General features: G+C 39.5%; 1 pseudogene; it reads left to right on the top strand.

Moving 5' to 3' along the window:
- LOC123943712 overlaps positions 1-15,783 on the top strand; it is a 70,527-nt pseudogene that overhangs the window by 36,956 nt on the left and 17,788 nt on the right.

Raw genomic sequence — 15,783 nt, 5'->3', positions numbered from 1 at the left:
TGATAAAAAGCTTCCAGGACAAACAAAAACTGAATGAATTTGCAAACACCAAACCAGCTCTACAGGAATTACTGAAAGGGGTCCTCTAAGCAAAGAGAGCCTAAAAGTAGTAGGCCAGAAAGTAACAGAGACAATATACAGTAATAGTCACCTTACAGGCAATACAATGGCTCTAAATTCATCTCTTTTAATAGTTACCCTGAATGTAAATGGACTAAATGCCCCAATCAAAAGACACAGGGTATCAGAATGGATAAAAAAACAAAACCCATCAATATGCTTCCTACAAGAAACTCATTTTAGACCCGTATACACCTCCAGATTTAAAGTGAGGGGATGGAAAATAATTTACCATGCTAATGGACATCAGAAGAAAGCTGGGATGGCAATTCTTATATCAGATCAATTTGATTTTAAGCCAAAGATTATAATAAGAGATGGGGAAGGACACTATATCATGCTCAAAGGGTCTGTCCAACAAGAAGATCTAACAATTTTAAATATCTATGCCCCTAACGTGGGAGCAGCCAACTATATAAACCAATTAATAACAAAATCAAAGAATCACATCACCAAAATACAATTATAGTAGGGGATTTTTTACTCCCCTCACTGAAATGGACAGATCATCCAAGCAAAAGATCAATAAGGAAATAAGGACCTTAAATGACACACTGGACCAGATGGAGATCACAGATATATTCAGAACATTCCATCCCAAAGCAACAGAATACATATTCTTCTCTAGTGCCCACTGTTTTATTGATTTATTCTGGAACATTCTCCAGAATAGATCACATCCAGGCACATAAATCAGGTCTCCACTGGTATCAAAAGATTGGGATCATTCCCTGCATATTTTCAGACCACAATGCTCTGAAGCTAGAACTCAATCACAAGAGAAAATTAAGAAAGAACCCAAAATACATGGAGACTAAACAGCATCCTATTAAAGAATGAATGGGTCAATCAGGAAATTAACGAAGAATTTTTAAAAATCATGGAAAGAAATGATAATGAAAACAAAACAGTTCAAAATCTGGGGGACACAGCAAAGGCAGTCCTGAGAGGAAAATATATAGTGATACAAGCCTTTCTCAAGAAACAAGAAAGGTCTCAAATACACAACCTAACACTACACCAAAAAGGGTTGGATAAAGAACAACAAAAATGTCTAAACCCAGCAGGAGAAGATAAATAATAAATATCAGAGCAGAAATAAATGAAATAGAAACAAACAAACAAACAAACAAAAACCAATAGAACAATGCAAAGAAACTAGGAGCTGGTTCTTTGAAAGAATTAATCAGATTGATAAAACCCTGGCCAAAGAGAAAGGACCCATATAAATAAAATAATGAATGAAAGATGAAAGGTCACAACTAACACCAAAGAAATACAAACAATTATAAGAACATACTATGAACAACACTATGCCAAAAAATTTGAAAATCTGGAAGAAATGGATGCATTCCTAGGGACATGTAAACTACCACAACTAAACAAGGAAGAAATAGAAAACCTGAAAAGACCCAGTAAGGGGATTGAAACAGTCATCAAAATTCTCCAAACAAACAAGAACCAAGGACCAGACAGCTTCTCAGGGGAATTCTACCAAACATTTAAAGAAGAACTAATTCCTATCTCCTGAAACTGTTCCAAGAAATAGAAATGGAAGGAAAACTTCCAAACTCATTTTATGAGGACAGCATCACCTTGATCCCAAAACCAGACAAGGATCCCATCATAAAAGTGAATTACAGAGCAATATCCTTGATGAGCACAGATGTGAAAATTCTCACCAAAATACTAGCCCATAGGATCCAACAGTACATTAAAAGGATTATTCAACATGACCAAGTGGGATTTATTCCAGGGATGCAAGGTTGGTTCAACATCTGCAAATCAATCAATGTGCTAAAATACATTAATAAAAGAAAGAACAAGAACCATATGATACTCTCAATAGATGCTGAAAAAGCATTTGGCAAAGTACAGCATCCCTTCCTGACCAAAACTCTTCAAAGTGTAGGGATAGAGGGAACATACCTCAATATTATCAAAGCCATCTATGAAAAAAACCACCGCAAATATCATTCTCAATGGGGAAAAACTGAGAGCTTTTCCCCTAAGGTCAGAGACACGGCAGGGATGTCCATTATCACCACCATTATTGAACATAGTACTAGAAGTTCTAACCTCAGCAATCAGACAACAAAAAGAAATTAAATGCATCCAGATAAGCAAAGAAGAATTCAAACTATCACTCTTTGTAGAAGATAAGATTCTATATGTGGAAAACCTAAAACGCCCCACTCCTAAACTGCTAGAACTTGTTCAGGAATTTAGTAAAGTGTCAGAATATAAAATCAATGCACAGAAAGCAGTTGCATTTCTTTACACCAACAACAAGACAGAAGAAAGAGAAATTAAGGAGTCAATTCCATTTACAATTGCACCCAAAACCGTAAGATACTTAGGAATAAACCTAACCAAAGAGGCAAAGAATCTATACTCAGAAAACCATAAAGTATTCATGAAAGAAATTGAAGAAGATGCAAAGAAATGGAAAAATGTTCCATGCTCTTGGATTAGAAGAACAAATATTGTGAAAATGTCTATGCCAGCTAAAGCAATATACACATTTAATGCAATCCCTATCAAAATCCAATCTTTTTTTTTTTAAATGAAATGAAACAAATAACCCTAACATTTATATGGAACCAGAAAAGACCTCGAATAGATAAAGGAATATTGAAAAAGAAAGCCAAAGTTGGTGGCATCACAATTCCGGACTTCAAGCTCTATTACAAAGCTGTTGTCATCAAGACAGTATGGTATGGGCACAAAAACAGACACATCAATCAATGGAACAGAATAAAGAGCCTAGAAATGGACCCTCAACTCTACGGTCAACTAGTCTTTGACAAAGCAAGAAAAAATGTCCAAAGGAAAGAAGACAGCCTATTCAACCAAATGGGGTTGGGAAAATTGGTCAGTCACATGAAGAAAACTGAAACTGGACCATTTCCTTGCACCACACACGAAAATAGACTCAAAATGGATGAAGGACCTCAATGTGAGAAAGGAATCCATCAAAATTCTTGAGAACACAGGCAGCAACCTCTTCGACCTCAACTGCGACAACTTCTTCCTAGGAACATCGCCAAAGACAAGGGAAGCAAGGGCAAATATGAACTATTGGGACTTCATCAACATCAAAAACTTTTCCAAGCAAAGGAAACAGTCAACAAAACCAAAAATACAACTGACAAAATGGAAGAAGAAATTTAGAAATGACATATCATATAAAGGGCTAGTATCAAAAATCTATAAAGAGCTTAACAAACTCAATACCTGAAGAACAAATAATCCAATCAAGAAATGGGCAGAGGACATGAGCAGACATTTATGCAAAGATGGCATCCATATGGGGGCACCTGGGTGGCTCAGTGGTTTAAGCCACTGCCTTGGGCTCGGGTCATGATCTCGGGGTCCTGGGATCGAGTCCCGCATCGGGCTCTCTGCTTGGCAGGGAACCTGCTTCCTTCTCACTCTCTCTGCCTGCCTCTCTGCCTACTTGTGATCTCTCTCTGTCAAATAAATAAATAAAATCTTAAAAAAAAAAAAGAAGAAGACATCCAGATGGCCAAAATACACATAAAAAACTGCTCCATATCACTCAGCATCAGGGAAATACAGATCAAAATCACAATGAGATCCCACCTCACACCAGTCAGAATGGCTAAAGTTAACAATTCAGGAAATGACAGATGCTGGCAAGGATGCGGAGAAAGGGGAACCCTCCTGCACTGTTGGTGGGAATGCAAGCTGGTGCAGCCACTCTGGAAAAAAAAAATGCAGTTTCCTGAAAAAGTTGAAAATAGAGCTACCCTATGACTCAGCAATTGCACTACTGTGTATTTACCCTAAAGATACAAACTTAGTGATCCAAAGGGGCACGTGCACCCGAATGTTTATAGCAGAAACATCCACAATAGCCAAACTATGGAAAGAATCTAGATGTCCATCAACAGACAAATGGATAAAGAAGATGTGATATATATCTACAATGGAATACTATGCAGCCATCAAAAGAGATGAAATCTTGCCATTTGTGATGATATGGATGGAACTCGAGGTATTATGCTGAGTGAAATCAGTCAGTCAGAAAAAGACAATTATCATATGATCTCCCTGATATGAGGAATTTGAAAGGCAGGACGGGGGGGAGGGTTGGGAGTAGGGAGGGAAAAAATGAAACAAGATGGTATTGGGAGGGAGACAAATCATAAGAGACTCTTAATTGCACAAAACAACCTGAGGGTTGCTGGGGGGTGGGGCAGTAGGGATAGGGTGGTTGGGTTATGGACATTGGAGAGGGTATGTGCTATGGTGAGTGCTGTGAAATGTATAAACCTGATGATTCACAGATCTGTACCCCTGGGGCAAATAATAAATGTTAATTAAAATTTAAAAATAAAAAATTCCAATAAAATTATGTTATATTCACTTCTTGGGTAACTGCCAAACATTAAAATTAATGATTCTTGCTACAGAAAGCAACATGCTTGAATTTTCATGATTTGGGCAGGCTAAAAAAAATTCTACAAATGAAATTACATACAATATAAATTCTTCAAAACTAAAAGTAGTCTAGGTAACATGAGAAAAGCCCATAGTTGTGTGGGTACATAGTGAAGAATTGGAAGGAGGAATTCCAGAGAAAGTAAAGGAAGTTTTATAGAGAATTGATTTGTTCATTCTGGATAATGTGGATTATGACCCCACATTTATGCTATCACAGACTCTGCCTATATGCCATTCATTCCGTTCAAGCACATTCACCAAAATTCTTACAAATAAACCCAGAGATGACTTAGGAGGAACACATAGATATTGAAATGCTAGAAAATACACCAACACAAACCCGATGTTCTTTATATTTCAGGGCAACATAGAGAGGAAGTAAAATCATCCTGTCCCCATTACAGAAGGGTTCCATATTCCTCACCATCCTGCCCACTCTGACCTCCATGTGGTTCAGGGGACAGTGTGTCCTGTGGGGATGAGCACAGGGCCACATACTGGGGATCACTCTCACCCTGTGTGTGCTCTTGGACAACTCACTAAACTCTCTAAAATTCTGGGTCTAGGTTTACCTTTCATTATGGCATAACATGGCATTAATCCCACATTTGTGTGAATATGTAAAAAGAAAGTAGCCCATGTCCAATTATATACTCTGGAAAGTTATATAATGGAAATCATATTCTATTCAAAAGTGTTCAATGCCCCTAAAACAAAGGCAATCACAACTCTTCTGGTCATGGCCCTCTATGTTCATATAGATCCCAAGCTGAATATATAGTCAGAGAACATGCAAATAGGGCCCTCCATCTGCTGATTAAAAACAGCCCAAACCTGACTCTACAGCTGGGAGAGGAGCCCCAACACCAGGTTTCCAGGTGTTCCATTCAGTACTCAGGACAGGACAGGACACAGACAACTCACAATGGAGTTTGTGCTTGGCTGGATTTTCCTTGTTGCTCTTTAATAGATAATTCATGGTGAACAAGGGACACTGAGGATGTGAGTAGATATGAGTGAAAGAAACCATGGATGTGTGAGTTTCCTGACTAGGATGTCTTGTGTCTGCAGGTGTCCAGTGTGAGGTGCAGCTGGTGGAGTCTGTGGGAGACCTGGTGAAGCTTGGGGGATCTCTGGACTCTCCTGTGAAGCCTCTGGATTCACCTTCAGTAGCTATGACATGTACCTGGTCCGCCAAGCTCCAGGGAAGGGCCTGCAGTGGGTCACAGGTATTAGCAATGGTGGAAGTAGCACATACTATGCAGAGTCTGTGAAAGGCGGATTCACTATCTCCAGAGACAATGGCAAGAACACGCTGTATCTGCAGATGAACAGCCTGAGAGCCGAGGACACGGCCGTGTATTACTGTGCGAAAGACACAGTGAGGGGATATCAGTGTGAGCCCCGACACAAATCTTAAACTACAAGAGTATCAGACCAGCCGATGGTGCACAACACTCAATAATTCTGTCTTTAATCCCAGGAGCAGGTGCAGATGGCAATTATGGCATATTTCCTGTCAGGGTCTGGGGTTTCCTCTCCATAGTGCAATTTCCCCAATGGAGCCTCCTTGACATTACTCTGTGCTTACCTATTCACTCTCTGACTTAGAAACTTAGTTGTAGCAGGAAGACAAACATGCTAACATGCACAAAACACAGCGCCAATACATTAGTTTCCTCTTGTCCTTAAACATCCATAAATTACAAATATCCTCATACAGATCAACAAAATATTTAAAAGAATCTCAGTGGCACTCACTGTGGATGACAAGAACTCCCAGTGGAGTGTGAAGACCACACACACACACACACACACGCACGCACACACACGACTATAAAACCTCTTTCACAATCACGTAGTTTCTCTGCAGAAAAGCTGATCCTAGACAGAAATACACAGCATACAGGAAGACCGCAAGAAACAAGAAAAATCACAAATAAACCACCTAACATTACACCTAAATGTGCTAGAAAAAGAACAACTAAAACCTACATAGAGCAGAAGGAAGGAAATAGCAAGATTAGAGCAGAAAGAAATTATGTAGAAACTAGGAAACAACAGAAGAGGTGAATGAAACCAGGGTCTGATTCATTTTGTAAATCAATTAGCCAAAGTATAGTACATCATTGACTTTTTTGTTAATTTCTTTTCAGTGTTAAAGAATTCATTGTTTATGCACCACACCTAGTACTCCATGCAATACGTGCCCTTTTAATACGCACCACCTGGATCCCTCAACCTCGCAATCCCTGCCCCTTCAAAACTCTCAGATTGTTTTTCAGAGTCCATAGTCTCTCATGGTTCCTCTCCCCCTCCAAATTCCCCCAAGTCCCATCTCCTCTCCAGCTCCCCATGTCCTCCATGTTATTCCTTATGCTCCACAAATAAATGAAACCATATAATTCACTCTCTCTGCTTGACTTATTTTGCTCAGTATAATCTCTTCCAGTCCTGTCCATGTTGATACAAAAGTTGGGTATTCATCCTTTCTGATGGAGGCATAATACTCCATCATGTATATGGACCACATACTCCTTTTCCATTTGTCTTTTGAAGGGCATTTTGGTTCTTTCCACAGTTTGGTGACCATGGCCATTGCTACTATGAACATTGGGTTACATATGGCCCTTCTTTTCACTACATCTGTATTTTTGAGGTAAATACCCAGTAGTGCAATTGCAGGGTAATAGGGTAGATCTATGTTTAATTTCTTAAGGAATCTCCACACTGTTTTCCAAAGTGGTTGCACCAACATGAATTCCCACCAACATTGTAAGAGGGTTCCCCTTTCTCAACATCCTCTCCAACACATGTGGTTTACTGTCTTGCTAATTTTGGCCATTGTAACCGGTGTAAGGTGGTATCTCACTGTGGTTTTGATTTAATCTCCCTGAAGGCTAGTGATGATGAAAGTTTTTTCATATGTCTGTTATCCATTTGCATGTATTCATTAGAGTAGTGTCTGTTCGTGTCTTCTGCCCATTTTTCAATGTGATTATGTTTTGTGTGTGTTGAGTTTGAGGAGTTCATTATAGATCCTGCATATCAGGCCTTTGTCTGTACTGTCATTTGAAAATATCTTCTCCCATTCCGTGGGTTGCCCCTTTGCTTTGCTCATTGTTTCCTTTGCTGTGCAGAAGCTTTTGATCTTGATTAAGTCCCAAAGGTTTTTTTTTTTAAATTTTATTTATTTGACAGGCGGAAATCACAACTAGGTAGAGAGGCAGGCAGAGAGAGAGGAGGAAGCAGGCTCCCTGAGGAGCAGAGAGCCTGATGTGGGGCTCGATCTCAGGACCCTGGGATCATGACCTGAGCTGAAGGCAGAGGCTTTAACCCACTGACCCACCCAGGTGCCCCAAGTCCCAAAGGCTTTTATGCTTTTGTTTCCTTTGCCTTTGCAGACATATCATGAAGAAGTTGCTATGGCTCCTGTTGAAGAGCATATTGCCTATGTTATCCTCTAGGATTCTGCTTTATGTTGAGGCCTTTTAACCATTTAGAGTTTATCTTTGTGTATGGTGTAAGAGAATGGTCAAGTTTCATTCTTCTACACGTAGCTGTCCAATTTTCCCTGCACCATTCATTGAAGAGACTTTTTTCGACTGCATATTTTTTTGTTTTGTCGACGATTAGTTGACCATAGAGTTGAGGGTCCATATCTGGTCTCTCTACCCTGTTTCACTGGTCTACGTGTCTGTTTTTATGTCAGTACCATGCTGTCTAGTTGATCACAGCTTTGTAGTCAAGCTTGAAATCAGGCAAGGCGATGCTCCCAGTATTTTTTTTTCTTTTTCAACATTTCCTTAGCAATTCATGGTCTCTTCTGATTCCATATAAATTTTAGGATTATTTGTTCCAGCTCTTTGAAAAATGCCAGTGGAATTTTGATCGGAATGATATTGAATGTACAGATTGTACTAGGCAGTATAGACATTTTAACAATGTTTATTCTCCTGAGCCATGAACATTGAATGGTCTTCCATCTTTTTGTGTCTTCTTCAATTTCTTTCATGAGTGTTCTGTAGTTCTTCCAATATAGATCCTTAACCTCTTTGGTTAGGTTGTATTCTTGGGAATCTTATGGTTCTTGGTGCTATAGTAAATGGAATCGATTCTCTAATTTCCCTTTCTGTATTTTCATTGTTCTTCTATAAGAAAGCAACTGATTTCTGTACATTGACTTTGTATTCTGCCACATTACTGAATTGCTGTATGAGTTCTAGTAGTTTGGTGGTGGAGTCTTTGGGGTTTTCCATATAAAGAGTCATGTCATCTATGAAGGGAGAGAGTTTTACTTCTTACTGCCAATTTGAAAACATTTTATTTCTCTTTGTTGTCTGTTTGCTGTTGTTAGGACTTCTATTACTATGTTGAACAAGAGTGGTGAGAGTGGGCATCCTTATCATGTTCTTGATCTCAAAGGGAAAGCTGTCAACTTTTTCAATTGAGGATGATATTCGCTGTGGGTTTTTCATAGATAGACTTGATGAAATTGAGGAATGTTCCCTCTATCCCTATACTTTGAAGCATTTTAATCGGGAACGGATGCTGTATCGTGTCAAATGTTTCTTCTCCATCACTTGAGATGACCATGTGGTTTTTCTTTCTTCTCTTATTGATTTGTTCCATCACTTTGAATTGTGAATGTTGAACCACCCCTGCATCCCATGGATAAATCGCACCTGGTCATGGTGGATAATCTTTTAAATGTACTGTTACATCCAATTAGCTAAGATCTTGTTGAGAATCTTAGCATCCTTATTCATCTGGGATATTGGTCTGAAAACTCCCTTTTTGGTGGGGTGTTTGCCTGATTTGGGGATCAGGATAATGCTGGCTTCATAAAAAGTGTCTGGCAGTTTTCCTTCTGCTTCAATTTTTTGAAACTGTTTCAGGAGAGTAAGTATTATTTCTTCTTTGAAAGTTTGGTAGAATTCCCCAGGGAATCCATCAGGTACTGGCCTCTTGTTTTTGAGAGATTTTTGATCACTGCTTCAATATCATTACAAGATATTGGTCTATTCAAGTTGTCAATTTCTTTCTGATTCAGTTTTGGAAGTTTATAGTTTTTCAGGATGTAGCCATTTCAACTAGGTTGCTTAACTTATTGACATACAACTGTTGATAATAATTTCTGATGACTGTTTCTATTTCCTTGGAGTTTGTTGTGATCTCTCCCTTTTCATTCATTATTTTATTAACTTGTGTCTTCTCTCGTTTCTTTTGGATTAGTTTGGCCAATGACCTATCAATGTTATCGATTCTTTAAAAAACCAGTTCCTAGTTTCATTGATACATTCTACTCCATCTCTAGGTTCTATCTCATTGATCTCTGCTCTAATCTTCATTATTTTCCTTCTTGCATGTGGACTTGGTTTAATTTGCTGTTGATTCTTCAATTCCTTAAGGTGTAAAGATAGCTGGTTTATTTTGGATTTTTCATAATTTTTGAGGGAGGCTTGGATGGATATGTATTTCCCCCTTAGATCCACCTTTGCTGTATCCCATAGGTTTTGAACAAAATTGTCTTTATTCACATTGTTTTCCATGAATTTTTTAAGTTCTTCTTTGATTTCCTGGTTGATCCAAGCATTCTTTTTTTTTTTTTAAAGATTTATTTATTTGACAGAGAGAAATCACAAGAGAGGCAGGAAGAGAGAGAGGAAGGGAAGCAGGCTCTACCGCTGAGCAGAGAGCCCGATGCGGGACTTGATCCCAGGACCCCGAGATCATGACCCGAGCCGAAGGCAGTGGCTTAACCCACTGAGCCACCCAGGCGCCCCTGATCCAAGCATTCTTAAGCAAGGTGGTCTTTAGCTTCCAGGTGTTTGAATTCCTTCCAAACTTTTTCTATGGTTGAATTCCAGTTTCAAAGCATTGTAGTCTGATAATATAAAGGAAATAATCTCAAACTTTTGATATTGGTTGAGCCCTGATTTGTGACCCAGAATGTGGTTTATTCTGGAGAAACTTCCATGTGCACTCCAGAAGAATGAGTATTCTGTTGTTTGAGGGTTGAATGTTCTCTATATATCTATGAGGTCCATCTGGTCCAGTGTGTCATCAATTACTCTTGTTTCTTTATTGGTTTTCTTCTTGGATGATCTGCCTATTACTGAGTGTGGCATGTTAAGATCTCCTACTGTTAAGGTATTCATATCAGTATGTCTCTTTATCTTGATTAACAGTTGTCTTTGTATTTGGTTCCTCCTGTATGGGGGTGGGGCGTAAATATTTACAACTGTTAGATCTTCTTGGTGGATAGACCCTTTAAGAATGATGTAGTATTCTTCTGTATCTCTGACTACAGTCTTTAGCTTAAAATCTAATTTATCTGATATGAGAACCGCTACACAAGCCTTCTTTTGAGGCCCATTGGCATGAAACATGCTTCTCCATCCTTTCACTTTCAGTCTGGATGTATCCTTAGGTTCAAAATTGGTCTCTTGTATACAACATATGGACAGGTCCTATCGTTTTATCCAGGCTACAACCTCATGCCATTTTACTGGAACATTCAGGACATTCATGTTGAGAGTGTTTATTGAGAGATACGTTTTTATTGACATCGTGTTACCTGAGAATTTTTTGTTTCTATAGATTGTCTCCATAAATTTGTGTTCTATGACACTCTTGGGTTCTTTCTTCTTTTATAAAACCTCCCTTAATATTTCTTGTATTGCTGGATTCGTGGTCACATACTCTTTTAAACCTTGCCAGTCTTGGAAGATCTTTATCTCTCCATAAATTTTGAACATCAGCCTTGCTGGATTAAGTATTCTTGGCTCCAAGTTCTTTTCATTTAGTGCCCTTAATATGTCTTGCGAGCCCTTTACGGCTTGCCAGGTTTCATTGGACTGCTCTGAAATTATTTTGACGGGCCTTTCTCTGTACATAAGGAATCTCATCCCCCTAGCTGCTTTCAAGAACTTCTGTCCAAAGTTATGATTCCTCAGTTTCACAGTCAGGTGTCTCAAGGTCTTTCTAGATTCTATGATCTTGGGGGTATGCCCTTCTGCCTCTAGGACAAGAGCACTGGTTCCAGTAGAAAGATTGGGAAATTTTTCATGGAGAATTTGTCCAACTATATCTTCTAATCATCTTTCTTCCTACTTCCCTTCAGGGATTCCAAAATTTCTAACGTTGGAATGTTTCATGGCATCCTTTATTTATCTAATTCTGTTTTCATGGATTCTAAGCTGTTTGTTCCAGGCCTCCTCCTGATCCTTTTTCTCTCAGTATGTCTTCTAGATCACTAATTCTATCTTCTGCTTAAGTTAGCTGAGCTGTTAGAGAATTTAGATTAGATTGGAACTCATGGAGAGCATTGTTAACATCATCCGTGGTGGCTTTCAATTCTGCCCTAATCTATTCCATATTGTCATTAATGGTTTTCTCTAACCTAGCTATTACCTGGATAATTGTTAACCTGAATTCCCTTTCCTATATACTGTTAATGTCCATATCCAATAACTCTGATGGAGAGGGCAATGTCTCTGAATTTTTCCTCTGATGGGCATTCCTCCTCCTAGTCCTTTTGGTAAGAGATGGCTGAGGGGATGTGTAGCTGAATGTATTAACCGTAATCCAGGCAAGATGCGCCCCTGAACACTTCAGAGCAATCGGGAATCTCCACCAAAAAGAAAGAAAAATGAAAAAAAAAAAAGAGAGAGAGAGAGAGAGAAAGACAGAGAGAAAGACAGAGACAGGAATAGAAAGAGATGAAAAAAAGAGAAGAACCATTCTGAATGGGCCCTAAAGGTAAGATTTATAAGGTATACCAACAAAAACAGACAAACAGAAAGACTGGCAAAAGTAAATGGATATCTCAATGCGGTTTTAATTTGAATCTCCCTGATGGTTGGTGATGATGAACATTTTTTCATGTGTCTGTTAGCCATTTTGTATATCTTCTTTGGAGAAGTGTCTGTTCACATCTTCTGCCCATTTTTTGATATGATTATCTGTTTTGTGTGTGTTGAGTTTGAGAAGTTCTTTATAGATTCTGGATATCAACCTTTTGTCTGTACTGTCATTTGCAAATATCTTCTCCCATTCCGTGGGTTGCCTTTTTGTTTTGTTGACTGTTTCCTTTGCTGTGCAGAAGCTTTTAATCTTGATGAAGTCCCAAAAGTTCATTTTCACTTTTATTTCTTTTGCCTTTGGAGACATATCTTGAAAGAATTTGCTGTGGCTGATATCGAAGAGGTTACTGCCTATGTTCTCCTCTAGGATTCTGATGGATTCCTGACTCATGTTGAGGTTTTTTATCCATTTCGAGTTTATCTTTGTGTATGGTGTAAGAGAATGGTCGAGTTTCATTCTTCTACACATAGCTGTCCTGTTTTCCCAGCACAATTTATTGAAGAGCCTGTCTTTTTTCATTGTATATATTCTTTTGTTTTGTCGAAGATTATTTGACCATAGAGTTGAGGGTCCATATCTGGGCTCTCCACTCTGTTCCACTGGTCTATGTGTCTGTTTTTAGAAGCACATTGAGATATCACCTTACACCAGCTAGAATGGACAAAATTAGCAAGACAGGAAACAACATGTGTTGGAGAGGATGTGGAGAAAGGGGAACCCTCTTACACTGTTGGTGGGAATGCAAGTTGGTGCAACCACTTTGGAGAACATTGTGGAGATTCCTTAAGATGTTAAAAATAGAGCTTCCCTATGTCCCTGCAATTGCACTACTGGGTATTTACCCCAAAGATACAGAGGTAGTGAAAAGAAGAGCCATCTGTACCCCCATATTATAGCAGCAATGTCCACGGTCGCCAAACTGTGGAAAGAGCCAAGATGCCCTTCAACGGACGAATGCATAAGGAAGATGTGGTCCATATACACTATGGAGTATTATGCCTCCATCTGAAAGGATGAATACCCAACTTTTGTAGCAATATGGACGGGACTGGAAGAGATTATGCTGAGCGAAATAAGTCAAGCAGAGAGTCAAGTCTTATGGTTTCACTTATTTGTGGAGCATAACAAATAGCATGGAGGACATGGGGAGATGGAGAGGAGAAGGGTGTTGAGGGAAATTGGAGGGGAGATGAACCATGAGAGACTATGGACTCTGAAAAACAACTGGAGGGTTTTGAAGGGGCGGGGGATGGGAGATCGGGGAACAAGGTGGTGGGTAATACGGAGTGCACGTTTTGCATGGAGCACTGGGTGTGATGCAAAAATAATGAATAATCTTAGGCTGAAGATAAATTTAAAAAAATGTAAATGAGAATTAAAAAAAAAGAAGGAAAGAGCCCAGCTAAATTGATTCCAAACTATAAGATTTATGTACTACAAGAACAAAAACAAATACACAGAAACACTGACAGAAGAAAAATACAGGAGGGTGGTTTTAAATCCTCAGTGTGGATGTGTAAAATTATTTTGTATGTGTCTTGTATATATGTATATATGTATATGTTTGTTAAAGGACTCAAATTTCCCAACTTAAAGTGAGATAAAAATTTATTTATGTACAGGGGTCATATTGATTGGATAAAGAAGATTATTTTGAAGCTTATCTCTATATGGATATGTACAAAAAGTAGAAAAGGAAACAAAAACACAGGTATATGTCTCAAAAAAAGAGTTTGAGTTAAAATGTTAGTATGGGGGCGCCTGGGTGGCTCAGTGGATTAAGCCTCTGCCTTCGGCTCAGGTCATGATCCCAGGGTCCTGGGATCGAGCCCCGCATCAGGCTCTCTGCTCCGCAGGGAGCCTGCTTCCTCCTCTCTCCCTGCCTGCCTCTCTGCCTACTTGTGATTTCTCTCTGTCAAATAAATAAAATATTTAAAAAAAAAATGTTAGTATTGTATTTGTTGTACTGAACCTCTCGTTGTGATGGTAAATAGGTTAAAATTATAAAAACTTAAAAGAATGAAAATAGTGGGAGCAAATTAAAAATAAAAATTGTACGTATGAATTATACAAGTTTTATGGCAATACTGGGAGTTTAATATCTTCTTTTCTCCTCATATTGGCATTTTACAGGATTATTGGGACACTGTGGTGGTTGTTGTCTCTCTCTTTTTTTTTTTTTTTTTTTGGATGTCTTTCTGATGGAGGTGTCTGCCGGGTTGATTTTCATGCTGCCTTGCTGTGGTTGAGTCTTCCTGCCCCGTATCTAGGCGTTGGGCTATGAAGAACCCGGTTATTCAGGTTTTTGTTGTCTGGAGGTATTTTTTTTTTAATTTTCCCTTGGTGGCTTTTGGTGGTTCTTCAGAGGTTTAGGGGGAAGCAAACTGCACCCAGACCTGTCTCAGAGATAAGCCACAGTTGGTACCCCTCTGGGTGGTCCAGAGCACATAGACTTCCCCTCTGACACTTCCCCCAAGCCAAGCACATCCTCAGCCACCATCTCAAGTGTCGAAGGAGCTCCCACTTGTCTCTGAACCCTGGTGCTACTAAAATAATGAGCAATATTGGTCCAGAGAGCCCTCTTCCAGGGCTGTCTTTGCATGGCTGCTGTCTGGGAAGGTCCAGACCACTGGAGAGGTCCCAACCAGAGACCACATGCTGAGATTTTCATGTTCGCCTAGGCTGGTCATAGAGACCACTCTTAGGGACCTCTCTTAGGGGAGTGTGTGGGGCATGGCTCAGGCTGCAGTCACGCAGCTCGGATACAGAGTGCAACAGGCTGTGGTTCTAGGGAGCACTGGCTGGCTTCCAACTGGATGCTTTCATGTGTGCCGGTCACTCAGGGAACATGGCCTGGATGCTTCACCACACTCTCTCTGACATGGCGCCAGCAGTAGCCATCCTGGGTCCGTGGGCTTAACTGCACCATTCCACCAGTTGCCCCTTAAGATCTCTTGCTCTTTTTGAGTGCTTTCAACCATATTCCAAGTTAATGTTGGTTCCCAGTCACAGGACACTCTCATATTGGGGTATTACTTTCCAATGGGTCACTTCTGTTGGCTCCCTCCCCCTTTTATATTCCAATATAAGTCCGATGTTCCCACTCTGCTTTGCCTGTCCACTGCCGTTTTCTGCCCTTATAGAGATCCAGAAGTGTATCATTCTAATCTCGGCTGATTTCATGGATGATCAAAGTTCTCTGGTAGATAATCAGTTCACTTTAGGGGACCAGTTGAAACAGCACCTCCTACTTCTCTGCCATCTTGTCCATCAGTGACTTTTGATGTAATATTCAATGCTCCATGAGGTAAGTATATAACCCCC

This window comes from Meles meles, chromosome 6 (assembly GCF_922984935.1).
Source record: "Meles meles chromosome 6, mMelMel3.1 paternal haplotype, whole genome shotgun sequence".
NCBI lineage: Eukaryota > Metazoa > Chordata > Mammalia > Carnivora > Mustelidae > Meles > Meles meles.
The sequence above is the reverse complement of the archived record's forward strand: the minus strand, read 5'-3'. Positions and strand labels throughout refer to the sequence as shown.